General features: G+C 30.3%; 1 non-coding gene across 1 annotated transcript; it reads right to left on the bottom strand.

Moving 5' to 3' along the window:
• Nucleotides 1-3,772: 3,772 nt before the first annotated feature.
• LOC129875340 (U2 spliceosomal RNA) lies at nucleotides 3,773-3,968 on the bottom strand. Its single transcript, XR_008763145.1, has one exon. It is a non-coding gene; the product is annotated as a U2 spliceosomal RNA (small nuclear RNA).
• Nucleotides 3,969-7,759: the final 3,791 nt, after the last annotated feature.

Genomic DNA, 7,759 nt, shown 5'->3' with positions numbered 1-7,759 from the left:
GCTTTAAAAAAACAATGGGCCTTCGTTTTTTATACATCTCTCGGTTGTCTACATATTAGTAAATCTTAGATGTGGGACAAATAAAGACCATATATTGTTTTATTTAATTTACCCTTTGCAACCCGAAAAGAAGAGAAGACTGGAATGAAAACCCAATTTCACAACACAAAGCAAACAAAAGAATGATTGATTTATTCATAAACTTGAAAAGAATATCATTACAATAGCAGACATTAGAATAGATAATGACATTCAAAGTAGATGGGATGATGAACTAAGAAGAAGAATAGAGAGAACAGAAAAATCATAAAAGCTCGCCCCGAAAAAATACAGGTAGCTTGCCAAATTTATAAAGTCGTCATTAACAGCTTAACTTAGTTCGAATTGAATTCAATAATTTTTGTTCAAAGCGTATATTTTGTGTTATGAAATTTAGTAAATATATATTTTTTAAAATATCAAATCTAGATTGCGATAATTATAACACTTAAAGTAGTTATCTAAAATACAAAACTCATAAAGTAAATTAAAATTCTAACCTTATTTTACACATTCATACAAAACATTAAAAAAATCAATATTCTAAGTAAGCTTAACAATCAATTCATATTCCAGCAAAAACGATTTGAAATGGTAATTAAGAAATTGAAAATGAATATACCAATTAGCAACCCAGAAAAAAATTAACTAGCATGTTGTCAAAATTATAGAAACAAGTTATTAGAGAAATTTGTTTATTTTCCAGTATTTTAGAAAAGAGGTTGTGTAATAAGTTTAATTACAATTTCTCATGACGTAAATTTGAAACGAATTAGTTTTCAAGTAAAATCTAGTACAACACTAAAACTAGTAATATAACAAATTTGTATAATAGGTGTGTACTTTCTTTAATTAAAAATGTTACTATGATATACAAGTGGGCCAATTAGTTAAAGACGTATGTAAACAACAATAAAACAAGGTAAAATTACCCTTTTACACATATTCTCCTAATATATTTACTTTTATTCCCATATACACCAAAAAATTTCCAAATTCCCTCTTTTTCCTTTCTCTCTCTATACTTCTCTGATACATCCGCCTATTTCTTTATTCTTGCCCTAATTTGCTCTAGTTAATTTGTTACTCTTCAACTGTTAATCAATTTCAAGATTCCAAATAAGGTATATTTCAATCTTTCCTTATATGGAATTTTACTTCATCCTTATTCAATCTGATTTCTCCTAAAATTTGTATATTTTGATTTCTTCTGAAAATCTTTGAAAAATCTTCTAAATTTTTATCATTTGTTTTCTTCTGTAAATCTTTCTGTTTTTGTTTCCCATACCTTCAATGGAATCCGTTCATGGTCTCAAACAGTCCACTAAAAATCAACGAATTCTTGTTTCTCCTGGTTCTGATTCGTCTTGGGAAGGTTACAACAAAGTTAGATCCAAACATCGTAACGATCCAACAGTGATGAATAAGCTACGTGAGAAATTGAAGTCGAAAACTACAGTTAAACATGCACCCAAAGAAATAGACAACAAGATTGAAGGGGTTACAACACGCCCTAATCTCCCAAAGGTATGTGTTCAATTAAGTTTTTTATTTTAGAATGAAAATTTTCTGAAGGTTTTAATGATTCTGATACATATCATTTATGTATCAGATTCATAATGTATTTTTAAAAGGATTTTTTTTTGGAGATTTTATATTTCTGATACATCATGTTTAAGTGTCAGTTTCTGTTGTTTTAATTTTTAATGATTCTGATACATATACATTTATGTATCAGATACATAATGTCTTTTTCAAATGTATTTTTTTGGAGATTTTCTATTTCTGATACATCATTTTTAAGTGTTAGTTTCTGTTGTTTTAATTTTTAATGATTCTGATACATATACATTTATGTATTAGATACATAATGTCTTTTTCAAATGTATTTTTTTTTGGAGATTTTCTATTTCTGATACATCATGTGTAAGTGTCATTTTTTGATGTTTCAAGTTTTAATGATTATGATACTTCTACATTTATGTATCAGATACATAATGTCTTTTTCAAATGCAATTATTTGAGATTTACTATTTCTGATACATTATGTTTAAGTCCCAGTTTCTGTTATTTCAAGTTTAATGATTCTGATACATCTTCATTTATGTATCAGATACATAATGTCTGTTTCATATGCAATTTTTTTAGAATTATTATTTCTGATACATCATCTTTAAGTCTCAGTATTTGTTATTTTCAAGTTTTAATGATTCTGATACATATATATTTATATATCAGATACATAATATTTTTTTCAAATGCAATTTTTTGGAGATTTACTATTTCTGATACATCATGTGTAAGTGTCATTTTTTGATGTTTCAAGTTTTAATGATTATGATACTTCTACATTTATGTATCAGAATATAATATATAATTGTTTTTGATACATCTTCTGTATGTATCAGATTCTCATCTCATGCATCAGATATTTTAATGCATATGATACATCGTATTTATGTATAAAGTTCAAGTTGTATTTAATCATTTTCATGTCAATGCAGGGAATGAAATACGTCATCAAGAAGATCCCGTCTCACCCATTGAGATTCGGAATGGCATATAGGGCTAATTTTCTTGATGATTTTGAATCATCAATAGGTGGAGATATTGTTGTCAGAAGGCCATGGATGGTTATGTTAGCGATAACGACGATCCAAAAAAAACTAGGAGAGACATCTCTCCAAACCAAGGAGAACTGATTGATGTCCAGTAGTTTTTTTTTTATAGTAAACATATTAGGTGATTTTGATTCTTTTAATGTATCTGATACATAAACTGTAATGTATCAGATTTAATATGTTTTAATATTTCCATACATCAGATTTACTATGTTTTTCTCTGGTGTCAAAATCGAATATAAAATCAAAGTTTATGTTTTATATTTCTACTGTATCAAACTTGTATCGAGTATAATATTCATAAATGTCACATTTTGTGAATTCTGATACATGAATCAAGTTTTATTTATTATAATACATCATGCACATGTATCAGATTCTCATTTCTCAATATTTAATGATTCCGATACATTAATTTTTAAAATTCACGTACATAACTGTCGTCTTCTTTAATAGATCAGTAATTGATATAAAGAGCCAATCTTTTATCCATAAATAGCTGATGTGCATTAACTATTCTATAGCTAAAGTTATGTATCAGATACATAACTTATGTATCAGCAAAAGTGAAAAAATAACTGAAATCAAATTCGGTATGAATTGATGCTCTGTTTTTTCCATTCGAGACGACGCTCTGTTTTTTGGCTTGAATCTTCATGGACATAACAATTGATTTTTTTAACAATTGATGTATCAGATACATAAATTATGTATCACCAAAACTGAAAAAAAATTGAAATCGAAGTTGGTTTGAATTTATGCTCTGTTTTTTTGGCTTGAATCTTCAACTTCACAACCGTTATTTTTTTAACCAAATTAATCTCATTAATTAGATTAGTAATTGATTTAAAGAACCAATCATCCCTTATATTAAGATATTATCCATAAATAGATGATCTTCATTAATTACTCATTAGATAATTGATGTATCAGATACAAAACTAATGTATCAGAAAAGTTGGAAAAAAGGGGATATCGGGTAATTTTGATACAATGAGGGATGTATAGTAATTAGACTTTTCCATTATGGGATTTAAGTAAAGTTTACATAAAACAAAGTAGTAAAGCCAGTCACACAATGGGCCAAAACTGATAAACTTGGACTAAATCTGGTGGGGTGCGCCAGAACTGGGCTGTAGTGCAAAGCCTAGACGACGGTCGAGAGCCCAGGTAGCAAGCTACCTTCATAGACTCTCCCCCTTAAAAAATTGAGTTAATATCGTGTGAACCAATGGCTCACATATCAGATATTAAACTGATAAGAACAGATACTACACTTGATCTTAGCCAAAAGGCCGAGAAAGGTATGCTTTTCTAAGATGATGGGCCTTGTTATTTATATCATCCCTCAGTTCCCTGCACTTAGTTATCTTCGATGCGGGACAAATAAGACTATACATCGTTTAAATTAGCCTTTGCCTCATTTGCTGGGCAAATTGTACAATTTGGATGCTTATTCACTTCAATGTGATAGTACTGCAGTTTTACAAAAGATCCATTCATTGTTGTACTATGAAATCTGTAACCTTTATTTTCCAAGAAAGAAATTCATTCGGTACTCAAAATATTCGTAGAATTTTATCTTTGCATTATGATCGAAGATAAACAAATGACGACTACAAAAGACAAGAACATTAGAATCAACCCAATTTCACAGCACAAAGCAAACAAGGGAAATGCTTAATGTAATTCATAAACTTAAAAGAGTAAATCATTACAATAGCAACACACACGTTATTTAACCCCAACTTCGTAGTCTCCTTCGGAGTCCCTAACGTAATTTATCGTCTCTCTAAATAAGTTCATAACAAAAACATATAATCTCGCACACGGTGGCGGATTCAGAAATTTCGTTCAGAAGGTTCGAAAAAAATAAGCATGTTAATAGTGTTGACAAATGAACAGGTCAAATTAGATATGAACAAATCGGATCATAATGAGAGAGTTTATATACACTTTTTTAACCAACAATATAATATTCAAACAACCCCTTAATCACTTTCTCAGTTTCTTGAATGAACTATGCATAAATTCAGTAATTTTTATCTAAAATAAATTTTAATTAAAAAAATTATTAAATTTATAATAATATTTACTTTTAAATCAATTTCTTGATTGAATTATTATTAAATGTTAATTTAAAATTTTAATAGAAACCCATAAATTGAAGAATTTGAATAAAGGAGTTTTCAGAATTTCATTTTTTAAAATCATAATATATATTTTTTTTTGAAAAATTAAAGAAAAGAGAGTAATGTTTACATATATATTTGTTTTTTTCAATTATTAATTTTTTTTTAGAAAAGGAGAACTAGAATGAAGGTGCATACAACATAGCAGCCAATAGCTAGTAGGAGACAAAAAAAATACGTTCACAAGCTTGAGCATGAAGCAAAAACGCTAGAAAAAAAATGGACTCACCAAAAATCAATATCGAGTGAAATGGGGAACCTAAGCTATTCCACCAATAAACCATCCATTAATCTTTTGTTCAAGGGGTGCAATATCTAATATATATAAAAAAAATTGAAATTTGAACCTACATAAACAATATAATTTTCGAATTCCTCAGCTTTATGTGTTGGATTTATTTGATAAGTTGAATGAAAAATGGAGAAAAAAATGAGGTGTACCCTCTCGCTTTTTGTTGTCTTATTTATGTGCTTACAAGAATTGCAACGCTCTGGCTTTTTCTCTTGGTGGTGTCACTTGGTTGGGTCGGATAATGGGATCAAGGGCGATTTCTTTAAGGGCTTTGCAAGACTCAACATCTGTTGTGCAGAGTGACGAGGCATATAGTGGTGAATTGAATGACAAAGAGTTAACACTATCTCTACAAGGGACGAAGATTTTTGCAGCTCTATATCTTGATAATTTTTTTTTGGAGAATGAGGTTTCCATTCCTCCTACTGGTAGATTCAACGATCAAATATAATTTGAGTCAATTTTCCTTTGATCTTGGTGCTAATTTCTTTATGGTACCCATTCCTATAACTACATCGAATCTTTGTGCATGGGATCCTGGAATAAGGTTCGAGGCCATGGCTCTATCGGGTTATCCAGTGAAAGTGGAGGCACTACAATTACATGGATGTTCTGCATGTGCTGATGAACATAAGGCGTGACACTTCACTACGCATACTTTAGAGACATGTGTGCTCAAGGTTACTGTTTCAGCAAGTCTCGGCATGCTCCTGCTTTGGAATGTTGATTTTGGCCTTGCACCTGTTTCCAAATATTTCTCTAGTAATAATACTCACTCTTTCACTTACAACTGTGCTGGCCCTTTGGTTCCTTGTTTCTATTTCATTTGTGGAGGTTCAAGAATGATATCATGTTCTCTAATAACTACAAATTTTTGGTTTACTGGCCTTTTGCTAATTTCAGCTTACTTTCATCATTGCAAATCTGAAGGAATAGACACTGAGATCTTATTCATTCCTCGTCAAATGTTTACAGCCAGCTTAATCTTTCGTTTACTCAATAGCAGTGTTGATTACTTCTATGCTTCTGGAGATGCCAAGCCTCTTGTCTCTTCGATATCTCCCCTTGTTTCAACTCTACTAGTTTTCATAGTTGATTTAAGTGAAAGACATCGCATTGTATATTCCATCAAAGCTGTTGAGGAGTTGGATCAACCATTTATTAATGATCATCAACCAATGCTCTGGTTTGGAAAACGAAAGGGAGTATCTGTATTGCATCTTAGTTACAGAAGTGTTATCACACTACTTCCTAATGGAATTGAGACAGAGAAGCATGTTTCACTTTACGAGAGTGATAGTCTTTCATCGTTGCCATTGCTCTACTTGAACCTTGAGGACAAGGTTTGTATTCAGGAGGGGAGTATTGTTATGAACGGGCCAGGACCAGTATGGGCAAAGCAGCCCAACACCGAGTTAAGAGACTATGTTTGGGATCCGGGTTGATAAATACGATTTGTGATAGCAAATTAGACTTATGCATATTGAAGAGAAAATGTTTGTCCTCTCCTTCTTCTTTTTGCGTCTAAATTTTTCATCTCCGTTCTTATTTTTATCCTTAATTACTTGTTCAATATTTCCGTTGTAAGTTAGTAGTTTGAGTATTGCAATTAGGGTCTTAAAGTTGTAATCGTGTTCCAATTCTCTTATTAATATATTAAAGAATTCGAGTTTGTTACACGGATAAATGGGTAAAACTATTTTTATTATACATATCCAGCATGGATAAAATTAGTCAATTGAGCTTTGCTAGAAAACAACCACACACAAAAAGTAATATGCTGCATTTGGTAAAAGCAAAGGTTTATTGCTACCCATTTCTAATAGAAAGAGCGTAACTAAACAATAGTCTCTATATAGTTCGGGAACAATTAATTTCTTTACACATCAAGTTTTTTGTTTCCATTTTTTTTTAAAAAAAATCGGTTTCCTAAACTCACTTGTTCAATTTCTATAGATTTGCGTTGTTTAAGATCAACCTTGAGAAAAAAAAATTCTATTCTAAAGGTTCGAAAACTCAAAATTAACACGAAAGTGTGCTTAAGCTTACGATTTTGAAAGTGCTTCTCTTAAGTCTAAATCAAGCAACCATATTCTGCCAAAACATAAATATGCACTAATAATATGGGGCACTTTCTTTGCAAATGTCAAAGAACCAAAACGTGAAAACAAAGTAATCATATTGTTTGATTATTCTTTACCAACTATTCTTTTTTATATGTTAAAAATAATCGTGCATTTGCAGGTGATATTGCTTTTTTATATGGTAAATAAATAAACGATGCTTTCCATTTACCATTATATTCCTCTCCAAAAGTCCAAAAGTCCAAAAGGCGCCACTCACAGTAAGTAACAGTAAAAGTAACAATAAATTATACCTAAGTTAGAAAAATTCTATGAATGAGTTTTACATTTTCGTAAATCTTCACTAATCCACTGATTTGGTTAGACTTAAATTAATCAGTTCAACAAAAAATTTAACCAGCTATTTTTTCCTCCATTTAACCATTTGATATTTGAAATTCATTGATTCGATTAATTTGAATTCGCGCCAAGTAGGCACAATGCGTTTACTATGAAAAAGACAAATTCATTCTCATAACTCAAACGTGAAAT

The sequence above is a fragment of the Solanum dulcamara genome, chromosome 11 (assembly GCF_947179165.1).
Source record: "Solanum dulcamara chromosome 11, daSolDulc1.2, whole genome shotgun sequence".
Classification (NCBI taxonomy): Eukaryota; Viridiplantae; Streptophyta; class Magnoliopsida; order Solanales; family Solanaceae; genus Solanum; species Solanum dulcamara.
Note: the sequence above shows the minus strand (reverse complement) of the source record. Positions and strands in the feature narration are given on the sequence as shown.